Source organism: Furipterus horrens, unplaced genomic scaffold (genome assembly GCF_987537825.1).
Source record: "Furipterus horrens unplaced genomic scaffold, mFurHor1.1.pri manual_scaffold_5, whole genome shotgun sequence".
NCBI lineage: Eukaryota > Metazoa > Chordata > Mammalia > Chiroptera > Furipteridae > Furipterus > Furipterus horrens.
The window spans coordinates 150005796-150030190 of NW_028327175.1; the positions used below are offsets into that span (position 1 = coordinate 150005796).

General features: G+C 40.0%; 1 pseudogene; it reads left to right on the top strand.

Moving 5' to 3' along the window:
- Positions 1-24068: 24068 nt before the first annotated feature.
- LOC150010102 (synaptophysin-like protein 1 pseudogene) lies at positions 24069-24395 on the top strand (annotated as a pseudogene).

The window sequence follows — 24395 nt, forward strand, 5'->3', positions numbered from 1 at the left end:
TATACTATATTGCTTAGGGAATAATGACAAAAAATTACCTAGTCAGTATAGACACAACCATCTAGGCCTAACTATATAGTATGCATCAGCAACAGTAACTTTTCAAATATTCTTAATGCAGTTAGCTCATGAATACAGAACCCACAGGTAACACAGAGCTGACTGCATTTAAATATATTAATATATATATTTTACTGTCTAAGGAGCTAAATTCAATGAACCCTAAAAGAATTTTAAAGAAGCTAAACATTTAAGAATCACCCTAACATTGTTTAAATGATCCTTACATAATGGTTTTTGATATACATATGTGGTGTGCAAGAAAATATTTGAATTTGGTTTTGGTTTTTTTGCCTGTATTAATTTAAAATGTATCCATTTTCATTCCTCCCCACTAATCATGTATAAGACAGGGGAAGGAGGAGGAGAGTATATAGTTTCGACTGACCTTACATAGTCTTCACATTAAAAAGCTTGGTTTGGTTATACCCATCTTTACGATTGTGTATTTACTAGCTAGAAGTTTTGTGCATTGAATCATGAGTAGGACTAAGTGATGAGAAGAGGTCTCCAATTTTTTTTTTTTTAATTAATCATAAGTTGTTGAAGCATTATGACTATTCTACTCAATTTTGGATTTTTTTCCTTCGGTCACCAGTTAGAACAAATCCTCAATATTTGTATAACTAAGGTGAACAGAACTTTTACTGGCAGAAACTTAGAGACGCCAATGGTTTTTCCAAGCTGAAATTTATATTCTGACTATAAGACTACTTAGATGAGGATAGTAGAAATTTGTTAAAAGTGTAGAAATTAGTTTTGAGTAACACCTGAATTTATATAAGCTGAGCATCAAATATTAATTAGACCTAAACAACTCAGGATATTTCCCCAAAGCTATGTCCTCACCCTTAGTTTTTAATTTTGTAGGGCTCCTACTTGTCATTTCTACAATAATAAGAGCATGAATGACTTGAACGGATGGTGAGACATGTCACAGCCCTTAGCCACTACTATTATTGAAGTGTTGTCTTGGATTCAGAAGGGAAGTGTTCCTTTTTTTTTTTTTTTTTAATGAAAAAAGGGAATTGAATGTTGATTCAGTTTGTTCTTGAGTAGTAAGAGTAAGAAAATGTAGATGAACAAAATAATTAGAATTAGCCGTTGCTCTTTCTAAAGAGCAAGTGATGAAAAAAAGTTTGAAAATGGTGAGACTAAGACCTCTTTCCTTTTTCTATTCCAAAATTTCATTAAAGTGACTAAAATGAAAAACAAGTAGAGGACATAGGTATAGCAACATTAGAAAACAAGAAACAGTACCATCAATAGAGCAGTAATTTCTAGCTATTTCTGGAAGATAAGTAGGTAAGAATCAGCAGATGCTCCTTGGCGCCAGTATGAGCAAGCCACATAAAGAGTGAAATAGAAACATGGAGATCTCACCAGTTTTGAGCGGTGGGGACTTGTCAAAGGCTAACTCCTAAGGTGGTTAGAAATAATGGACTGGGTGGGGCAGGAGAGGAGTAAGTGTGAATGGACAGATTTTATAAAGAGTTTGTTTCTCCCTAGTTATTTTGCTTAAACTGGGGAAAGTAGAGTTAAGTAAGCTATTACGTAATGGGTTCTTTGTTCATACTAGGTGTAGTGATTCTCAACCCTTGCTCAGTAGAATCAACTATTTTTTAACATGCAATTGCCTAGGCCAGAATCTGGAGGGTAGAACTAGGCTTTGGAGTTTTTGTGAAAGTTACCTTGGTGAAATAATGTACACTAGGGTTGAGGAACCACTTGGTGTTGCTCAGAGCTTCCCAACCTGGTAGCAGAGGCTAATAATAGAGTAACTGTAATCCATTATCCAAGTTGGAAGGTTTTTGAAAAAGCAGGAACTTTTATATTCAGGGGACAACAGGCAACCTGGAACATATGGTCACTCTAGTTATGAGTGTGCTTAATTACTTATTCCTTTTATCTCTGTGTAGTTAGGCTATTGCTGGAAAGAGCCCATGTTCCATAAAATGCCTCTTCTGTTTTCTTCAGTATGCCTTGGGAATATTAGCATCTTTGGTAAGCCATGATTTGAAAAAGATTGGTAAGTACTGTTTGTAACTAACCCTAGGCTACTTCTAACACATGTAGTAAAATGAGAGTTTCGTCTGAAAGAAACGTCACCTCCACTGGTGTTGAATCCCCGATTTAAACCCTGGCATCTTTAAACCTTGATGGTACTTGAAGCATGGAGTCAAGCTGACTGAGGACTGTTTTTGTCTCGTGTGGACAGGCATATTTGCTTTCTTTGTAAGAGCACATGGAACATTTTTCAGGACAAGCCACATTTTAGGTCATAAAACAGCCTCAAGTCAAAAAAGCTAAAAATCATGCAAAATAAAAATAATGAAAGAAATAAGGAAATGTGGGAAGTTCACAGATATATGGAATATGAACATATCATATTTCTAAGTAACAAATGTGCTGAAGAATAAATCATGAGAGAAATAGAAAATACACTGAGGTGAATGCAAATGAAGGCAACATGCCAAAGCATGAGTTACAGCTAACACAGTGCTGAGAGGAATATGTAGCTGCTACTGTCCACATTATAAAAGAACATCACAAGTCAACAACCTAACCTTTTACCTTAAGACTGGAAAAAGAAGAGCAAAGTAAGCTGAAAGCAAGCAGATGGAATGAAATAAGAATTAGAGTAGAAATTAATAGAACAGAGAGAAAAATCAGTGAAACCAGAAGTTTGTTTTTGGAACTGATCAATAAGATTGACAAACTTAGCTAGATTGACTTAGGGAAAAAGATTCAAATTGTTAGACTCTGAAATGGAAGAGGGAACTTTACTGTGGATTGTACAGAAATTTTAGAAAAAGATTATAAAGAAATACTATGAGCACTTTTATGGCAATGCATTAAATGGACAAATTCCTAGGAAGACAAACTACTAAAGTATATAAACCATATAGCTGATAGTTTGGAAGAAAGTAGAGGTATTTTCTAGTTAGTTGGGTCAAGAAAAAATTCAAATGTTGTTTAAAGTGATATAGCAATGGAAGAACTAAAACTAAGAACAATAGGAAGGAGTAGTGTTACTATTAAGTGGTTAAAATTTTCATCTTTCATGGAGACATTGCTAATTATATAAATAAATAGTACAGGTACAATCTTATTAATTGGAGTTCTAGATGTAATCATCGTACTGAAACCTGAAAAGTGGAATGGCTAGTTTGGAAGGTGGAAATAGGCATGGGAGGACAGGAAGCGAGATTTGCTTTTCTTCTCCTACCCCCTGATTGATGTTTTCCTTTCTATATTTATATTATTTAAGTAATTTTAAGTGGAAAACTAAAATATTTATAGATATTTTGAGGAAAGAAAATAAAGTTTCATTGTCCCAGAGCACTTAAGAGCTTGGCCAGGATTCAGACCCTAGTTGGTTTTACTTTAAACCATTATGTTATACAGCATTTCATTTTAGTTAATTGTTGAGTGCTTACTGTGTTACTGGTACTGAAGCACTTTACATGAATTATTGTACTTTAGTTCTTACTGCAGGCTGAAGAGGTAGGTGCTATCATTTCCATTTTTACAGATGAGAAAAGTGAATTACCAGCTATTATTAACTTAAAACTGGCAAAGCACCAATTTGAATCTAGACACTCTGACTCCAGAGCCCTCACTCTTAATTACCATATCTTTTGAAATCTGAAGGACAAAATTTCAAGAAGCCAATAATTTAAATAAAACTACAAAATTTCAAGACAAGGGTGCTTCACATATATCATTCTAAACTCATTTTAAATATTTTATACTTAGAAGAAATTACAATTTTATCTTCTTTTACCACATGAATATATCTCTCCTTGATTTTCCCTAGCTATGATATTCACAAACCTTCATGTACACCTATGACTGATTCCTTTAAAAATGATGGCAGGAAAATGGTGCATTTAGGGGACAGGCAGGAAGGAGAAGAATGTGAATGGAGAATATGAGACATTGTTAGTGGTAGGGAGCTCAAGGGTAGGCAGATCTGAGATGTTAACAGTTGGTTTTCCAACCATCGGAGTGACATTGGAGGAATTCATATTTGAAGTAAACTTAATTTTTTTAGTTGATGTATTTAAAATAGTTTTATTGTGATATATAATTTACATAGTATACAATTTAAAACATAAAGTTAACATTTTTTAGTATGTTTATGTAGTTATGCAACCATTACCACAATCTAATTTTAGGATGTTTTCATCACTTCTAAAAGAAACCCATACCTATTAGCAGTCACTTTATGTCCCCCTTCTCCAACCCTAGGCGACCACAACCACTAACCTACTTTCTGTCTCTATATTTGTCTGTTCTAGACATGTCTTGTAAATGAAATCGTACCTAGGGAATGCTGGGCCATATGGTAATGATCTTTAACCCTTTCAAGAAATACCAGACTTTTCCTAAGTGGTTGCATCATTTTATATTTCCACCAGCAATGTATGGGTGTTCTAACTTCGTCACACCCAAAATTTTTCTTTCTTTTTTTTATTTTAAATTGAGATATAATTGTAATATATTAGTTTCAGGTGTACAACATAATGATCTGATACCTGTATTTATTACAAAGTGACCGCCACAATAAGTCTAATGAACATCACCACACATAATTTGGTGCTAATTTTTGTTTTTCTTGTAATGAGAACTTTTAAGATCTACTCTCTTGGCACCTTTTAAAAATACATACAATATTATTAAGTGTACTCACCATGCTGTACATTACATCCCCAGGACTTATAACTGGAAGTTTGTACCTTCTGACCACCTTCACCGATTTTGTCCACTCCCCATCCCTGGCAACCACCAATCAGTTCTCTGTGTTACATTTATTATTGTATGACTTTTAAAATTATAGCCATGCTAGTGAGTGTGAAGTAGTACCTAAGTGTGATTTTGACTTGCATTTACATAATGACTAATGATATTGAGCATTTTTCTTGGCTTATTGGTCATTTGTTTATCTTCAGAGAAATGTCTGTTCAGCTCTTTTGCCATGTTATACTTTTAAAGATTTTATTTATTTACTTTAGAGAGAGGGGAAGGGAGGGAGAAAGAAAGGAGGAGCAACATTGATGTGCAAGAGAAACATCTATCAGTTGCCCCTCATTTTGCAGGGTGACACCCAACCCGCCGAGCTACATGATTCAGGGCACCTTTTGCCATGTTTAAAATTGAGTTATCTTTTTATAAGAGAGTTTCAAGAGGTCTTTGTATTGTCTAGATAGAAATCCTTTATAAGAAACATGAATTGCAAATACTTTCTCCCATTCCGGGAGCTGTCTTTTTCACTTCTTTGGTGGTATCATTTTGCAGCACAAAAGTTTTAATTTTGATAATGATGTTTATTTTTTCTTTTGTTGCTTATGTTTTTGGTGTCGTATCTAAGAAACAGTTGCCAAATATAAGTTCATGAAGATTTATTCCTGTTTTGTTCTCATTGTTTTATAATCCATTTTGAGTTAATTTTTATGTATGGTGTAAGGTAGGGGTACAGCTTCTTTCCCTTACAGGAGGATATGTGTTGCCCTCGCACCGTTTGTTAAAAGACTGTTCTTTCTCCATTGGATATCTTGATATCCATATAAAAAATCAGTCATTCATAGATATATAGGTTTATTTTTGAAGTCTTAATTCTGTTAGCTTGATCTATATGTCTATCTTTTCTTTTTTTTTTTTTTTTTTTTAAAGATGTTATTTACTTTTAGAGAGAGGGGAAGGGAGTGAGAAAGAGAGGAAGAGAAACTTTGATGTGAGAGAAACATGGATTAGTTGCCTCTCGCACACCCCCAACTGGGGATCTGGCCCACAACCCTGACATGTGCCCTGACTGGGGATTAAACCAACAACTGTTCAGGGACATGGTGGCGGTGCTCTGACATGGTCTGTAGCTGTCCACTGGGTGCGCTGATCCTGGGGTTTCCCAGGTGGTGCAGGCTAAGGCCTGCCCTGGCTGGTTTAGCTCAGTGGATTGAGCGTCGGCCTGCGAGCTAAGTGTCGCTGGTTCGATCTTCCAGTCAGGGTACATCAGAGAAGGAAAACTCTGACTCCAAAAAACCTCCGCTGCCTTGCGGCATACCTCTTTAGGGGAAAGGCTAAGGGAGTAAACCCCGACAGAAAATCCGGAGCCGGAGTCCCTAAGGCGGTTTGACGTTGTAGTCAACACCGGCAACTCCTGCGGCGCACCTGAACCCAAGCTGTATCGACTCCGTCTTTCCCTTGGACCCTTCAGCTGCGAAGAGAGGGGGGGTCTGCTGCATGGGCAACAGCAGACCCTCCATATTACCCTGCCCAGGCTCTGTAGCTTCAGCGTCATCACAAGATGTCGATTCAACACGGGAGGAGACAGATACCATGTCACTCCCGAGTCGGACTGCACAGCCATTCTCGGCGGTGCAGATAGACTCTTGAGAAGAAGCTACACCATCGTCTCTCGAGACGGACGGCTGCCGACGACGACGACGACGACGACGCAGGCTAAGGCCATCCCCCACCTGTGTTTTGCCCAGGGCACCCTGCCTGAGCCATAAAGCAATCTGAGATGGCTGCTATTTGTGCTGGGCTTGGAGATTCCCAGGTGAAGCCAAGCTGTGAATCTCAGCTGGATACTGGTAGTGCTGGGCCTGGAGCTCACAGAGGCCAGCTGTTGCTTATTTGATAGGATTTAAGAATGAGCCAAGACAAGCCATTCATATGGAAAAGCAGCTTGGATGGGCACATAAGTTGGGTGGGGCAAAGTCTCTGGGATCTCTGAGGCAGGTCAAGCAGTGTTAGCCAGGTTGATGGAGTCTTAGATATGGCACCAGCATGCCAGCTCTGTCAAGGGATGGTTTAAAAAAGACTGTGGTCTGTTGGCCTGATGCCAGGCACTTCAGTTTTTCCCTGTGTACCACTGGTGCCTTTCAAGCTGCTACCCTGGTGCTGGAGCTCAGAGGGAGTGAGTCTGGGTAGGTGAGTCTGTGTGTGGGTGTTTTAAGAGGAACTGCTTGGGGGTCCAGCAATTTTCTCCACTGACTCAATTGCACTGGTTTTTGCATCCAGAGTTGTGGGGATTTATCTTCCTGGCACTGAAACCCTGGGCTGGGGGGCCTTGTGTGGGGCTGAGACTCCTTGCTCCTGAGATATCCCTCCTGAATTTTTATCCACCTCACGTGGATGTGGGATCAGTCTCTTCTGCGTCTCCATCCCTCCTGCCAGTCTGAGTGGATGTGGTTTCTTTAATTCCATAGTTGTCATACTTCCATTCAACTTGATTTCTGACGGTTATCATTTTTCTGTGGTTGTGCAAAGAGTTGTGTCAATGTTTTTGAGAAACATTACAAATACTATAGAAATCAGGAGCCATTTGGTGAACTAACTCCAGTGATAACACTGGGTCTTAAATATGAGGCAGGATTCTGTAAAGTTAAGTACTCTTCTTCCTTACAATGAGGATGCCAAAAATTAGGAGGAAATGTAAATTTCAGGGAAAATAAATTTAGGATGGGTTGTATAGCTCTGTTGAGTTGCCCAACTTGAAGTGTAATACTGTTAGGGGGGGAAAGATTCTTACAGCCTCTGAATAGATGGTTCTTCACAAAAACTGAAAGAGCAGAGCAGATGTGAAGCAGACTAGGGGACAACTCAGAAGCAGGAGGAATGGGGGAAAGGATGCTAACCTTCCTGTGTGGTTTCTATTACATTTCAGCTCTTTGTATAACAAGAGAGCTTTATGCTTTCAGTCACATCACTGGAACACAGTTTCTCAGAGCCTTTATCATTTCCAGATCAGAGGAAAAGTGCCACAGCTAAGGCAGATTGCTGTACTGATTATGTTAAGCACCCAAACCCAAAAAATGGAGGTAGAAAGTTAGAACTGGGTCAGGAAAAACTAGTTGAGGTGTAGAGTTATTGTCAATATTTAAAGGGGTACTGAGACTTCTGGTTAAGATGGCAGCATAGGTAAACATGGCTTGCCTCCTCTCACAACCACATCAAAATTACAACTAAACTATAGTAGAACCATCACTTAGAACTATCAGAAATCAAGTTGAATGGAAGTCCACAACAATTACAAAACTGAAGAAACCACATCTATCCAGACTGGTAGGAGGGGTGGAGATGCGGAAAGGGCTGGATGAATTTGGGACAGATATCTGAGGAGCGAGGAGTCCCAGCCCCATAGCAGGCCCCCCAGCACAGGAATCCAGTGCTAGGAAAGTAAGTCCTCATAATTCAGGCTGCAAAAACCAGTGGGGATTGAGTCAGTGGAAGAAACTTTTGGAGTCCCAAGCAGTTCCTTTAAAAGAACCCAGACACAGATTTACTCAGACTCACTCCCTCTGAGCTTCAGCACTGGGGTAGCAGGAAAGGCACCAGTGGCATACAGGGAGGAATTGAGTGTCTGGTATCAAGGTGAGACCTGGGGGACAGCTTTCTCCCAAACAGAAAGGCAGGCAGAGGCCATTGTTCCTTTTCTGAGCCCTTGCCCCACAGAGCCACAGAGCCAGCAGACTGGTGCCATATCTGAGAATCAACCTGGCTAACACTATTTTCCCTGCCCTGGAGATCCCCTGAGACTCTGTCCCACCCAAATTATGAGCTCACCTAGCTGTTAACAGTGACTTTTCCATATAAATGGCTGGTTTTGGCTCATGCTTCACAATTTCCTAAATCCTTTCAAACAAGCAACAGATGGCCTCAGGGAGTCCCTAACCCCTGTACTTCTTGCTAAGTGACCCCAGGTCTGTCACTAGCAGCAGCCAGCCTAGATTCACAGCTTGGCTTTGCCTGGGAATCTCCAAGCCTAGCACAAGTAGCAGCCTGAGAGAAACTTTGGGTCCCTCGGAATGGATGAAGAAACTACTTAGACACTCACCATCTGAGGAAGGAAGGGAGGGTTTTTTTCTGAGGAAAATTGCCCCCATTTCTTTATTAGCCAGGGTTTTTATCTACTTTCTACAGGCGGAACTTGATAAGAAAAATATGCAGCCCTTCACCAAGTGGTTGGGAGTAATAACAAAGGGAAATACAGATCAATACAGAGTTGAAACTCCCAGGTATTTTACACAAGTTCGAAAACATTTCCTCTTACTTAATCTTTCTGTTTTTCACATTCTACTGATAAGAATTTGGGGCTATTCAGAGAAAAACAGAGCAGGTTCCCTTTTCCTTAAAAGCCACTTTGCATTTCTATTCTATTTTTAAAATCCCCCAGAGGATGGGATTCATAGCAAGCACAAAAGACAAAAACCAGCCAGTTAAGACTCAGTTTCCCATTTTCAGGCCAAGCTCCACAGAGTGGTCATCAAAGTCCTTTGAACCATGCCTGTCTCCCACAGCAGCCATCTCAGATTGCTCTGTAGCTCATACATGGTAGTCCTGGGCAGCACACAGGTTGAGGCTGACCTGGTCTGTACCACCCAAGAAACCCCAGAGCCTGCGCACTCAATAGACAGCTATAGACCACGTCAGAGCACCACCACCCTGCCCCTACACATCTGATCCTTCACAGACAGTGGAGGTTGGTGGTCAGTGGTTATAGCCCATCCTTGCAGCTGACTGGCTTGGATAAATCTCTCTCATTGACCTGCCAATAGCAGTCAGTTCTGAACTACAAGAGGAGGGTGTACTCAGCTGACACGAAGGGCACACCTCAAGTACTCTGCTTGGATAATAGGGGTGGCTGTGCCACTGGACCCCCCAAGACACCTACTACATTAGGCCAATGCTACCAAGACAGGGAATCATAGAAGCTCTATTTAATACATAGAAACAAACACAGGGAGGCTGCCAAAATGAGGAGACAGAGAAACATGGCCCAAATGAAAGAACAGATAGAAACTCCAGACAAAGAACTAAACAAAATAGAGATAAACAATCTATCAGATGCAGAGTTCAAAATATTGGTTATAAGGATGCTCAAGAAATTTAATGAGGACCTCAACAGCATCAAAAATATTCAGTTAGAAATTAAGGATACACTAATTGAAATAAAGAACAATTTACAGGGAAACAACAGTAGAATGGATCAAGTCAAGAATCAAATCAATGATTTGGAACCTAAGGAAGCAAAAAACAAGCAATCAGAACAAGAAGAAAAAAAAAGAATCCAAAAAAATGGAGGACAGTGTAAGCAACCTCTGGGACAACTTCAAGCATTCTGACATTCGCATCACAGGGGTGCCAGAGGAGAAGAGAAAGAGCAAGAAATTGGAAATATATTTGAAAAAATAATGAAAGAAAACTTCCCTAATTTGGTGAAGGAAATAGACATACAAGTCCAAGAGTCCCAAGCAAGATGTATGCAAAGAGGCCCACTCCAAGACACATCGTAATTAAAATGTCAAAGGTTAAAGATAAAGAGAGAGGCTTAAAAGCAGCAAGAGAAAAGCAGTAAGTAACATACTGAGCAGTTCCCATAGGACTGTCAGCTGATTTCTCAAAAGAAACTTTGCAGGCTAGAAATATTGAAAGTCATGAAAAGCAGGGAACTACAACCAAGATTATTGTGTCCATCCAAGCTATTATTTAGAATCAAAGAGCAGATAAAGAGCTTCCCAGACAAGAAAAAACTAAGAGTTCATTATCACCAAACCATTATTATATGAAATGTTAAAAGGGCTTATTTAAAAAAGGAAGCTCAAACTTATAAACAATAAAATGGCAATAAATACATAGCTATCAACAATTAAATCTGAAAAACAAATTAAGCAAGCAAGAAGAACAGAGCAGAATCATGGATACAGAGAGCATTTGATAGTTGCCAAATGGGAAGGGGTGTGGGGAATGGGTGAAGAGGTGAAGGGATTAAGAAGTACAAATAAGTTGTTACAGAATAGCCATGGGGATGTATGTAAAGTACAGTGTAGGAAATGGAGAAGCCAAAGAACTTTTATGCATGACTGATGGGCATGAACAATGGTGTGGGGTTGGCCTGAAGGAGTGGGGAGCAGTGGGTTTTGGGGGAAAAGTGGGAAAAATTTGGACAACTGTAATGGTATAATCAATGAAATATAATTAAAAAAATAAAAGATGATTTGAGAAAAATAAAGGAGCTATTTATCTCTAGAATAAATCGTGGACAACAGTCTCTAGGAGGTCCAACCCAATGGCCCAATTAAAGGGAGGCAGTGAAGATGAAATGCACAATATTCACAAGGAAGGCAGACGATAGGCAATACTCAGAGACAAAGAGAAGCAACAGTGATCTTCAGGAAGCCAGCAGAGGCTAGGATAGACAAATACCCAACATGAGGTTTTAGGGCAAAGGCTCAGTAACAAGTCAAGAAGGGCAGGGTGCAAGCAAGGACCCCAATTCCAGCGGGAACTAACAAGACTCTATGCTAGCAATTTTCAACCAGTGTGCTGCAAGAATTTTTTAAACATGCAATACCTGACTGTTTAGTCAGAGGCACTAATCTCTTTTCCTCTAGAGTGTCAAATAAAAAAATAACTGCAGCAAACATAACAATAGCCATCCAGTGTAAATGTATCAAAATTATACCTACTTTTTGGTTCAGATCGGCAAAAAATACATTTTTTTGTGTGCCACAGAATTTTAGCAATTAGTTTAGTGTGCCATGACATGAGAAAGGTTGAAAATCCGCTCTATGCAGTTGCAGGGTCTGACCTGGAGCAGTATGATATGTAAGGAACACTTTTAACAATACCAAGGAGGCCACAGAGCATTCAGATTTGAGACCCCTTTCTCTTGGATGTAGGTCGTATAGGGAGATTTCAATTCAAGATGGATTTCAATTAGACTTAGAAGTCTAACTTCGACAGCAATGTTGAGAGTCAACATGGCATAGTGAGAATAGCAACCTATATATAGTCTTATTGAAAATTTAATTGATTATATTTAGAACGTATTTAGAATAGTACCTTACTACGCTACATACCAGGGAACACGTGCCATATAATAGCAACATATTTTGCAAAATGTACTGCCTAAGTTCTCACAAGTCCAGTATGTAACAAAGGTTACATTGTACTTTTCTGAGTAAAATATAAATTTAGGAACATTTTAAAGTAATTTGAACTCTTTAAATTGCAAATAAAATTGTGAATATTATTAGATTTGAAAATATTACAGATCTGATGAAAAGAGTGATAAATAGTGGAAAAACGCATAAAGGTTGCACGTGTATTTGCACTCTGTTACCTGAATCACATCTAAAATTAACAAAAGAAGTAAATGGCAAAATACAACTAATGATGCAATAGATTGTATGAAAACAAATAAAGATAATTGACAAAACAAGTTACAATATCCATGTATTGTGTACATGAACTACAGTATTACAATACATTGAATTGTATCAATGATCATTTAAGGGAATATCTATCTCATCTATCTGATGTTGTTCTCTGAGAATAAAAGTGTCACCACATAAATAGAAGCAGATAAAACATCCTTAAACCATAAACTGGGCAGCCAGTTGTTTTGTTCATGTAAATCCAATTTCCATCTGTGAATTGTTCTGGGTGATCAGCAGTTACATATATTGCAGTTCCATTATAATTATTAGAAAATGATATAGATAGCCTTAAGCTCAAAAGGACCAAAATATGAATATTTTGGAGGGGCTTGCTTCCAGGAACAAATTTGCCAGTGAAAAGCAGGGAAATTTTAAAAGGCTCTTTTTCATTTTGAGCTTGAGGCCAAGTGGCATGGCTGGATTTTCCTTTCATAGATCCTGGGTCTGACTTCAACTCAGTGAGAAGGCATTAGTTCATACCACCTGCTAGTTGTGGTTGCTATAGCATTGTTTCTCAAAGACTGGGCCAAGGTTTTGCTGTACCAGAATCACCTTTTGTGCTTGTTTAAAACAAAAGTACCAAGTGGGACAAATATTTTAACAGACACTTCACTGAAGAATGTCTATAGATGGCAAATAAACATGAAAAGATGCTCCTCATCATGTGTCATCAGGAGGAAATGCAAGGTAAAACAGCAATGAGATACCACTACAGCCAATTAGAATAGCCAAAGTCCAGAAAACTAAAACACCAAATGATGGCGAGGATGTGGAGCAACAGGGACATTGTAGTGGGGATGCCAGATGGTAAGCTATTTGGAAGACAGTTTGGCAGCCCCCCCCCCCAAAAAAAAAACTATTCTTACCATACAGTGCAGAAATTGTGCTTTTTGGTATTTGCTCAAAGGAGTTGAAAGTGTAAGTCCACACAAAAACCTGCACATGGGTGTTTATTCACAGCTGTTTATAATTGCCAAAACCTAGAAGCAACCAAGGTGTCCTTGGTATGTGAATGGATAAATAAACTGCAGGACATCTAGACAATGCACTATTCAACACTAAAAAGAAATTAGCTATCAAGCCATGAGGACCCATAAATGCATATTTCTAAGTGAAAGAAGCCAATCTGAAATGGCCACATACTGTATGATCCCAACTACATGACATTCTGGAAAAGGTTGAACTACAGAGACAGTTAAAATATCAGTGTTTTCCAGCGGTTAAGGGGGAGGAAGGGATAGAAAGGGGGAAAACCCAGGATGTTCAGGGCAGTGAAACTACTCTGTATAATACTGTAATAACAATACATGTCATTATGCACTTGTCCAAACCTATACAATGTGCAACACCAAGAGCAAACCATCTCTTAAGGGTAGATCCTTTAAATCCTCATTTTCAGCAAATAATCCAGATGATTTTTATGTCCACTAAAATATCAAACCTACTGTAACAGGATACATAAAATATGCATTGTCCTCAGCTAAGACCGCACAGTTAAGAACCGCTCAGCACCCAGCTGGCTGAAGCGGAAGGCATCTGAGGCAAACAGCAGTTGGATTGGACTCTGGCTGTCTTTCATCCAGCGAATATTCTTGCCAGGCCCTCTCTCTTCCTTTATTAACCTCAAATGATAGTGTGATATACATACTGCTCTGTACCTTGGTTTTTTTGTTATTATTGTTTTACATTTAGCAATATATCAAGAGAGAGCTGATACTACTCTTTTTTTTTTTCATTTTGAATATTTTATTGTTCATACTATTACAGTTTCAATTTTTCCCTCTTTGCCCACTTCCCCCCAGCCTGTCCACATTCCGACAGCTGATCCCCACACCATTGTTCATGTCCATGGCTCATGCATATATGTTCCTTGTCTAATCCCTTCACCTTCTTTCAACCAGTCCCATCTCCCCCTTGACCTCACCCTCTCTTTTAAGGCTTCACTCTATTCCATTGTATGGCTATACCATAACTTTTAAAACTGGTTTCCTAATGATAGTTTCTAAACGTTTGCTGTTACAAAAAAAAAAAAAAAGTGCTGCCATAAATAGTGTTGTTTATGTATTTACATGTTATTTTGTACCTCTGTGGATATATCTGTAAGATAAATTACTTAAAATGCAAATGCTGTATTAGAGATATAGGCATTTGTAATTTTGATTTATGGTGCCAAGTTGCCCTCCACGGAGGTAGTACCGATTACATACTTGTTAGCAATATGTGTGTACCACTTCACTTTTTCCTTTCTATTGAATTCATGGGGGTGGCACTGGTTAACAAAATTACACAGGGTTCAGGTGCACAATTCCACAGCACATCATCTGTACACTGTACTGTGTGTTCATCACCCCAAGTCAAGTCTCCTTCCATCACCATTTATCTCCCCTATACTCTCCTCCAGGTCCTCTCAACCCTCCTTTCCCTGACAATCACCACACTATTGTCCATTTTCATGAGCTTTTTCTTTTTTGCTCAGTCTCTCCACCTCCCCACCACAGACCACCCTACAGTCATCAGCCTGCTCTCTATGAATCTGTCTCTATTTTGCTTGTTAGTTCTTTTTGTTCATCAGATTCCACATGTGAGTGAAATCATATTGTTCCACATAATTTTTAAATGGCTGCATATTGTTCTATTGTACGGATTACCATAATTTATTTAATCAGTCTCCTGTTTGTGAATATTAAAACGGATTCTCTAGCCCACATTTATTTAGCTCTCGAAGCTACCCTATTTTATTGTACTAAACTATTCCACATGGGAGATGTGACAATCTTGGGAGGATTCTTGTTGTTGACTTATTATTGTTGTCATTATCAAAACAACAGCACTGCAAATGCTGTTCTAAGTGTTTCTCTATCTATGATTTCACTTTTGTGGCAAAACCTCACCTCTAGCCCCTGGGAGTTTCTTCTGTGAACCCAGCAGGATGACATCCCTTAAGTCAAATGCCAAAGCTTTGAAGCTGATGAGCAGATCAGGACCCCCTTATGACTGATTACACACAGCCCTGACCCCACACAGCTTCAAGCTTGTTTTCTGCAGCCTTTCATCCCTGCATCCTGAAAAGGAGCCCATCTCTTTCCCAGTGGGAAAGCAAACAGTGGAGTGGGAAGAGCGTGAGGCATGTCCCCCAGGCTGTGCAGAGGGGGCACTCTCTGATCTCTGCAGTGACTTGTTTGCAAATGCCTTTCCCTTCAAGCCAGAGGACTGAACAGAGACGTGGGACTGGGGACAGCTCTGGCACCTGGAAGAGAAGGTTTATCTCCATGAAGCGGTATAAGAAGTGGCTCCTGCTGAGCATTTCCAGCTTGTCATGTTTAGTACTGCTATGGAGCCTCAAACTTGGATGTTTCATCCTGTTTGTCAGAGTTCCCAAATATTTAGAGGTTCTAAGAGATGGTGGTCTTAGGTAGAGATTGTTTTCAGAGAAGAGTGCTACAACACCAGCCTTGGCGGTCTTTTCTATTTACTCTCCTTGGCTTCTCTAGCCTGGATCCAATTAGATATAAGAGTGAGATTGAGATGCTGCTAGAAATTCTTGAATATTTAAGTCCTACTAAAGAATAACCAATAGAGGCCTATAGTCAAGGAAGGTAAGCAAAGGAAAACAGAGTAATGCTTGATTGATAAATGTGCTTTTGACCCTCAACCCTAATATAGACAGCTCACATAAAGTTGTCTGAAGAGGAGTCCTATTCTACCCCAGCTTCACTCATCCAAAGATCCCAAACCACAGTCTGGTTTACCCCAAGATGTCCATGAGGAAAGAGATGGAGAGGACTGACCAACTTCCTGTGAGCATGGACCCTGGACCTTAACATTTTAACAGCTCGGAAGACGCAAGCGAGAACTGCACTTCTGTGGGTGCAATATTGGGGGGAAGCATTTTCAAGCATCTTGTAATGATAGATTGCAACCCAAGCAAGTTCAAGTTAACAATACAATAAATTAAACTCTTTTATTGGAAGTCTTCACTTTGACCCATAATTTGTGTCAACCATTCATAGTTTAATTGATTCTGATCATTACACGAACCACCAGGAATGTTTAAAACTTCCCCACTCTGATTATGAAGGAAAAAATAACCTATAACTAGAGGTTCAGGTCCATAATGCCTTGGCGAAACTTGATCTTGATGTCAATTAGTGTCCAATTCAGTGGATGTTCCCCAGTTTCCACGAAGTTCAGACATCAATAGCTATTTACCCCAGAAAACTACATCCAGGTACATTCTCTCATCGGGCTGTGTTTCAGCATTTCTCAAAAGCAGTTTATGCCACAAACATCAGAGGGCAGTATTTGATAAGGATTCTGAAAGTTCAAAAGCTGCCTGAATGCTCCATTGGGTTAGGCTTTTCCTTTTTTTCCCCTCATTCCGCTTCTGTTTTCAAGCCAGTAAATGCCTTCACCTATGGCTTTTTGCTACTCCTGTTCCCATCTTCCTCCAGAACACAGCGAGCTGGCTGGGGTTCGTAATGCAATGTGCTCAGCATCCCTTCTGCCTCCTTTTGTGATGCCTGTAACACTATTTCCCAATTCCCTTATAGTAGAGGTTGCAGATATGATTGAAGTCTGGCGAATCAGATGCACTCATGGGACATTTGGAAGTCAAATGGGTGTGTGGAGAAGCGCTGTTGCTGCTTCTGCTTCCTGCAGGCTGGCATGGTGGGGAAGAGTTGGCCTTGCCGCTGTAGCATCACAATGTCCAGTCACTAGCTCCACGGTCGGCAAGGTGTCGGGTACTGGCCATGCAGTTTGGCTGAGGCCAGTCAAACAGGAGCAGGAGCAGTGTGACCTTGAAGGCAACAGCTACAGCCCTGGGTTTCCAGTTGCTGTTTAGGCTATGGTTTTCTGGAGCTAACAATTCCAGGGTAGTTTATGGCAGGGTAGCTGGTTCCCTGACAGGCCAGTTCTGTTCTGTCATCTGGGAGCCATCCCTGGAGGGCTTACCTCAAATGTGCTTCTCCGGCCCTTCCAATATTTTAGGTGCACTCAATTATCTGCGTTTCATAAATCCCTTACTGCTTAAAATAGCTGAAGTGGTTTCTGTTTTCTAACTGACCCCTGAATGATGCACTGGCTGAAGGTAAGGAACAGCTGCAGCCTAAATACAGCACCGTGATCCCTGTCTCTGATCTTTGTAGCCACCAGGTGGATTGAAATGCAATACCACCATGAAACCTCTGCAGTAACAAATTCCTTCTTCCTGTGTGCCTTGTGCCACTCCTAAGGTAAGTCACTGTGACCCCACCACTGCCACTAATATAATGGCTGAGAGCTCACAGCTATCATTTGTTCAATAATCATTTACCTAGCAGATGACATGAGATGGCTTAGAAAGGCTTATTAGGAACCATCCTAATAAGTGCAGCTTCCTTGGTCCCACAAACACAAATTGGCTGATGGATTGTGAAAGCAGTGGCTCGAGGAACCTACAGATCTAAGGAAGCATGCCGACTTCCTCAGCTATTGACAAATATTCTTTGTGGATGAGGCACAGCTGGGATGTGCTCCCAGCACTATTCACATTCCAGCATGAGAAAATCTAAACCCATCTGACCTCCCAGGATGGCTTTCAAACAAAATGCATCCTACCCATCTATGCTTTTCAACAGCTTCTCTTGGGCTATTTGAAGTCCCTGGGCCCTTTGCATGAATACCCAGGATGCCACTCTCTTAGAGAATGCCATCCAGTTACTCTAGCTAGTATATTGAATATAGAGTCTCTGGGTAAGTGGACTCTTTAATAAATGTCCAGATTTTTACATAAGATGCTTGAAAAGACAAGATACTTGAAAAGACCGCAAATTCAATCTACAGCCTACAAAGCCAACCTCAGAGTTTGATTTTTAGGGAGTCACAAACTACAATTCCTCAATTTTCTATGGCCAGCATTCTCTAAGAATCCCTAGCTCTTGTAACGTCAGGGCTGAGGTTGCTATAAGAATTGCAGAAGGAACCGGAGGTTTCTAAGTACTCAAATCCCTCTTCAAAACTCACCATTGAAATGTCATTGCCAAAGGAAGCAGTTCTACCCTCCTTGTCTACAGAAGCTGTTCTTTTGGACAACCTGAGAGCTCTCTCCCGGGAGGAAGCTAATGATCTCCTTCATGCTACATCTATTTTCAACAGGTTAGGGACTAGGACTAGATCCCATTTTTCCTGGGATCATTTGCAACACTGGACACTTCAAAAGAGTTTATGTTCTGAAAACATTGTAGCAATTGGCTAATTTATACCAGCAAAAATAAGAGAAGGAATTTTTTAAGGAGTGAATATTGAGGTCACTTGGCTCAGAAGCATAGATGTTACCTTTAGATAGGGCCAAATTTGTTTGAATAGGTCTATATCCTACAACTTACTCTCTGGAACAAATGTTCATGTGTATTAGGATTCTTTGGCTGTAAATAACATATATCAACTCTGGGTACCTGGAATGGTGTTGTGATTAAAAGGTTAGGCTTTCCTGAGTACAGATTCTGATTCTTTAACTTACGTCATTGGACAATCAAACTAATCTCCATTTGCACTCTGTAAAATGTACTACACATTTCATAAGGCACTGTGAGGAATAAGTGGGGAATTTCATGTGGAGAGCTTGGCACATTACACATACTCAGTAGATTTCAACTGTGATTTTATTTCCTGCTGGCCTTCCTTGCATTTCTTGAAAGATTTGTTTTTGGTCATTGAATAAGTAAATCCCTGATAATAAATAAGTTGTTTCTAAGTGAACACTTGTAATTTGCAATGTTAAATTTGCAGCTTGAAACTACTTGTATAATTTGGGTCCTAGAGTAAGCAAACCCGAGACAAGGTTTGGAGTGCAAGAAGTTCATTGGGAAGTAGTATCTGCACAAGATAAAAGGGGAAGGAAGTGGGATTTGTGATGTGGCCCTGACACCTGTGAAGGGAGAGGAGGAGGAAGAGGCAGTGGGTAGGGAGAGCCTCAGACCATGATTCGGATCTGACAAAACCTCAGCAAAACTAACAGAGCTCCAGAGCAAAGATTGCTCTTTAGAGGAATGGCCAGAAATAGGCCTATTGTTTCTGCGGTGCTGTCATTGGCTGGGGGATGCTTTGGAAGAGTGTGGCTTTAGCTTGAAAGTTAAGGCTGATCCTGAGAACATTAATAGCTGAGACGGAGATTGCTGACAAGTTCTCTCTTGAAGGGAGTTTGGAATGGAAAACCTCTCTGGCTGCCACAGTCTGCCCTTGTGCTGAGTGAATGGCAACAGAGACTTCAGGATTCTGATGAGCCTCCCTTCCTCATGGGTGAGTCAGGGGCTCAAACTGGCACTCATCATCTGCCCCCCAGCATCCATTCTAAATTCCTCCCTCTCTCTCAGCTGCCACCTCACAGGCCTCATGGGCTCATTTATTGGTAATTCCTAAGGAGCCTGAAGCCCTGGGAACCATATTTTTCCAAGGCCAGGATGATTGCACTTGTTCATTCACTGTCACTGCTAGATAAGGGAGTAACCAGAAGTACCCTGGTGGATCACCTGAGTTCCATACATTTCTCCCTGTCCCAATTGTGTAACAACAGCTCCATCTCCTACTTATTAAGTTCAATAATTGCTGTTACTGCAATGACTTCTGTTCATGCCTGATGGTCCTAGATATAAGGAATCACAAGTACCCAAATTACAGCTGTGTCTTAGAGATCAGTGAAAGCCTCGTTATGACGCTTTGTGAGGACCTTTTGGTACCAGGACCTCTAATCCAGTGGAGCTTAGAATTGGGACAGAAAGGACAAAGTCTCCTAATGTGTCACTGGAAATGATAGTAAGTGGGGCCACTCCTGCTTCCACCCCTTGGTTTTTGGACCCATGAACTCTTCTTATTTGGGATATAGCATCATATAGAGGTCTTTGATTTGGTGTATGCACTGCATCCTGGAGGATGGTACCCTGTCCTTGCACAGTATTTCCTATGAGTTAGTACTTCAGCAGGTCATTTCATTATTCTAAGAGGCTGACATCATCTGCTTGTAGCAATATGTGACATGACCAGTAGATCTTATGGTCTTGGACCACTCCCATACCTACATCTCTCCTCTACCTTCAGTGGGTTACCTGGTCGAATGTTATATTAGTTTAGGACTACAGATTTGGTGTTTTCTAACCGTGCCCTCAAAATCTGACTCATTTTTTTGGAATCATAGACTCCAGATTGGGAAGACTAAGAAGTCATCTGTTAGTTCAGGTTCAGTCTGATCCCTGATTCATATCTACAACACCCTTGATAAGATATCAACAAGCCCAAGAATGACAAAATCCATGATATAGCAATGCTATTGTTCTCCTCTTAAGGTCTCATGGTAGATATCACTAATTTTTTTCAATTAGTTTACCTTCACTATTATTTTGTATTAGTTTCAGGTGCATAGCTTAGTGATTAGACAATCATACATGACAAAGTGTTCCCCCTGATATTTCTAGTACCCACCTGGCACCATACTTAGTTATTACAATATTATTGACTATATTTCCTATGCTGTATTTTATATTCCCTGTGACTATTTTGTGACTATCAATTCGTAGTCTGTAATCCCGTCACCTTTTTTTCACCCACTTCCCCAACCTCCTTCTCCTCTGACAACCATCAGTCTGTTCTCTGTATCTAAGAGTCTGTTTCTATTTTGTTTGTTCATTTATTTTGTTCATTAGATCCCACATATAAGTGAGATCATGTGGTCTTTGTCTTTCTCTGACTGAGCTTATTTCACTTAGCATAATACTCTCTAGGTCCCTCCATGCCATCACAAATGTTAAGATTTTATTCTTTTTTAATGGCTGAGAAATATTCCATTGTATATACAAGGTCTGTCCAGAAAAATCCAGCCATTGTTAACATAACAAGGAGGTTTGCATGACATCAGTGTAACCTGGCAGCCAAGGAGAGTGAACTGGAATGCACATGCATGAACAATGATGACTTCACTGTACTAGTCAGTGGGGTCAGTAGACACCATTGAATGAGTATGTATACTGGGTGACCATCACATTAAAAATGACTGAGTGAGTGGATCAACACATCTGCATCAAACTTTGTGTTAAGTGTGAACATTCCCCTGCAGAAAGCATTTGGATGATTCAGAAGGCTGCAGCTATGGGCAACTGGTAACTGACAGCTTAATCATGATAAAGCACTTGCTCACGCATCATGTCTCCTGAAGTTTTTTACTTAATATATTTTATTGATTATGCTATTACAATTGTCCCAGTTTTTCCCTCTTTTCCTCCCTCCACATGGTAGTTCATGTCCATGGGTTGTGCATATAAGTTCTATTTTGTACATACCAATTTATATTTCTTAATCTTTGCAACATTTCCCCCATTTTCCCCCTTCCTCTTCCGCACTGACAACCCTCCAAATGATTTTCATATCTATGATTCTGTTCTTGTTTTGCTTGTTTACTTAGTTTGTTTTTTAGATTTAGTTGTTGATAGTTGTGAGTTTGTTGCCATTTAAATGTTTTAAATGATCTTCTTTTTCTTATATAGTTCCCTTTAACATTTCATATAATAATGGCTTGGTGATGATGAATTTCTTTAGTCTTAACTTGTCTGGGAAGCACTTTATCTTCCCTTCCATTATAAGTAATAGCTTTGCTAGATAGAGTACTCTAGTTTGTAGGTCCTTGCTTTTTGTCACTTTGAATACTTCTTGCCAGCCCCTTCTTGCGTGCAAAGTTTCTTGTGAGAAATCAGCTGACAGCCTTATGGGAACTTCTTTGTAGGCAACTCTGCTTTTCTCTTGTTGCTTTAAAGATTTTCTCTTTATCTTTAACCATTGTCATTTTAATTATGATGTGTCTTGGTATGGTCCTCTTTGGGTCCAATTTGTTTGGGACTCTGTTTCCTGGACTTGTATGTCTATTTCCTTCACCAAATTAGGTATATTTTCTTTTATTATTTTTTCAAATAAGTTTTCAATTTCTTGCTCTTCCTCTTCTCCTTCCAGCACTCCTATGATTCGAATGTTTGTATGTATGGAGATGTTGCAGAGGCTCCTTATTCTATCCTCATTTTTTTTGAATACCTTTTTCTTCTTGCTGTTCTGATTGAATGCTTTTTTCTTCCTTATGTTCCAAGTTGGTGATTTGATTCACAGTTTCATCCCCCCCGCACTGTTGTTCCCTGTAAATTTTTCTTTATTTCACTTAATGCAAATTTTATTTCTGCCTCTTTTTTATGCTGTTGCTCTACCCAATGTGTTCTTTGAGCATCCTGATTACCACCATTTTGAACCCTGCATCTGATAGGTTGCTTATCTCCATTTTGTTTAGTTCTTTTTCTGAAGTTCTGTTCTTTTCTTTGATTTGGGCCATATTTCTTTGTTTCCTCTCTCAATTTCTCAGCTTCCCTGTGTTTGATTCTGTGTATTAGGTAGAACTGCTTTGACTCCCTGTCTTAGTAGTGTGGCTTGTTGAGAAAAGGCAGCTGTGAATTGTGTGGGGTGAAGCCTTAGGTAATTGCAAGGCAGGACAACCTGTTTCACCACTTTGTGGCTCTGTGTGGGGGAGGGCTGTGAGAGGGGACAATGCTGTTGCTTGGCCTCTGGAGATATTCCTGGAGGAAGCTGTCTCCAGGCATGGTCCCTGTTACTAGTCACTTCACTTTCTCTCTGTATGTATTTGTGCCCTTCCAGCTGTTGCCTTGGTGCTGAATCCTAAGGGGGTGGGTCTACATAAGTCCTGTGACCTTTGAAGGCCCATTATAGAGGAGTTTCCTCTGAATCCTGCAGTTTCTTCCACCACCCCAACCCTCACTGGTATTTATAGCCAGACGTTATGGGGACTTATCTTCCCGGTGCTGCAACTGTGGGCTTGGTGGTCTGGTGTGGGACTAGGATTGCTCATTCCTGAGATATCCTCCCCAATTTTTATTCACCACATGTGAACAAGGGACCATCTATTCCTCTGCCTCTCTGTGCCACTTCGCGTCTCTGCCTTTCCTACCCATCTGCATGAATGTGGTTTCTTTAAATCCTTGGTTGTCAGACAGCACAATGTTCTGATGAATCTGGGTAATATTTGTTTTGTAGTCTAGTTGTAAATTTTGCTGTAGTTGTGCAAGGAGATGAAGCATGTTACTTATGCTTCCATCTTGACTGGAAGTCTTGTGCAGAATTTTTTTGCAAAACATCAAATCACCCAGGTGACTCAGCCCTCCTGAAGCACAGATTTGACACCCTGCAACCTCTGCCTTTTCCCACAACTAAAATCACCTTTGAAAGGGAAGAGATTTCAGACCCTCGATGAGACTCAGGAAAATGTGATGGGGCAGCTGATGGTGACTGAGAGAACTGCCTACTTTGAATACAACTAAGGCATAATTGTCCCATGTACAACGTTTCTAGTATCTTGTATCTTCTTCAATAAATGTCTCTATTTTTCATATTACACGTTTGGGTACCTTCTGGGCAGTACTCATATGTACCATTACTTTTTTTTATCTATTCTTCTATTGATGGACACTTGAGTTGCTTCCATAGCTTGGGTGTTGTAAATAACACTGCAATGAACACAGGGGTGCACATATTCTTTTGAATTAGTATTTTGTTTGTTGTTGTTGTTATTGTTGTTGTTGTTTGGCTATATGTTGAGAAGTGGAATTCCTGGGTCATAAGGCAGTTCCATTTTTAATTTTAAAATTATTGTTTTATGCAATTCTATATTATGTTTGTAGTCTTTGTCTTCCTGTACTGCATTGCTGCTCTTCTGCTCTGTGGTCATTACACAAACCTGTATTGAGATAGTCAAAAACTTCCATGGCTGACACTGTTGTTATTCTTGTTGCCACTTTCTTGTGGCTAGTGAACACTTCAGCCTTTACTAAGGGTCTTACAGCTATCAAAATAGCTACCAGTTACAATATTGTCCAGGAACATGAACCCTGTAATCTTCAAAGAATGTGTTATTTTGGATCTGTGACTAGGGTGGGATCTCTAAATGTATCTGTAATCTTCGGCTTTCTGAATGTGATGTTTTGGGGAGGAAATGCATGGTTTGTGTACAAGGATACCAGCTTACATGGTCCACCAAGTACTTCTGTTTTACATAACCAAGGAGGTATTTTACCTCCTACTGGAATATAA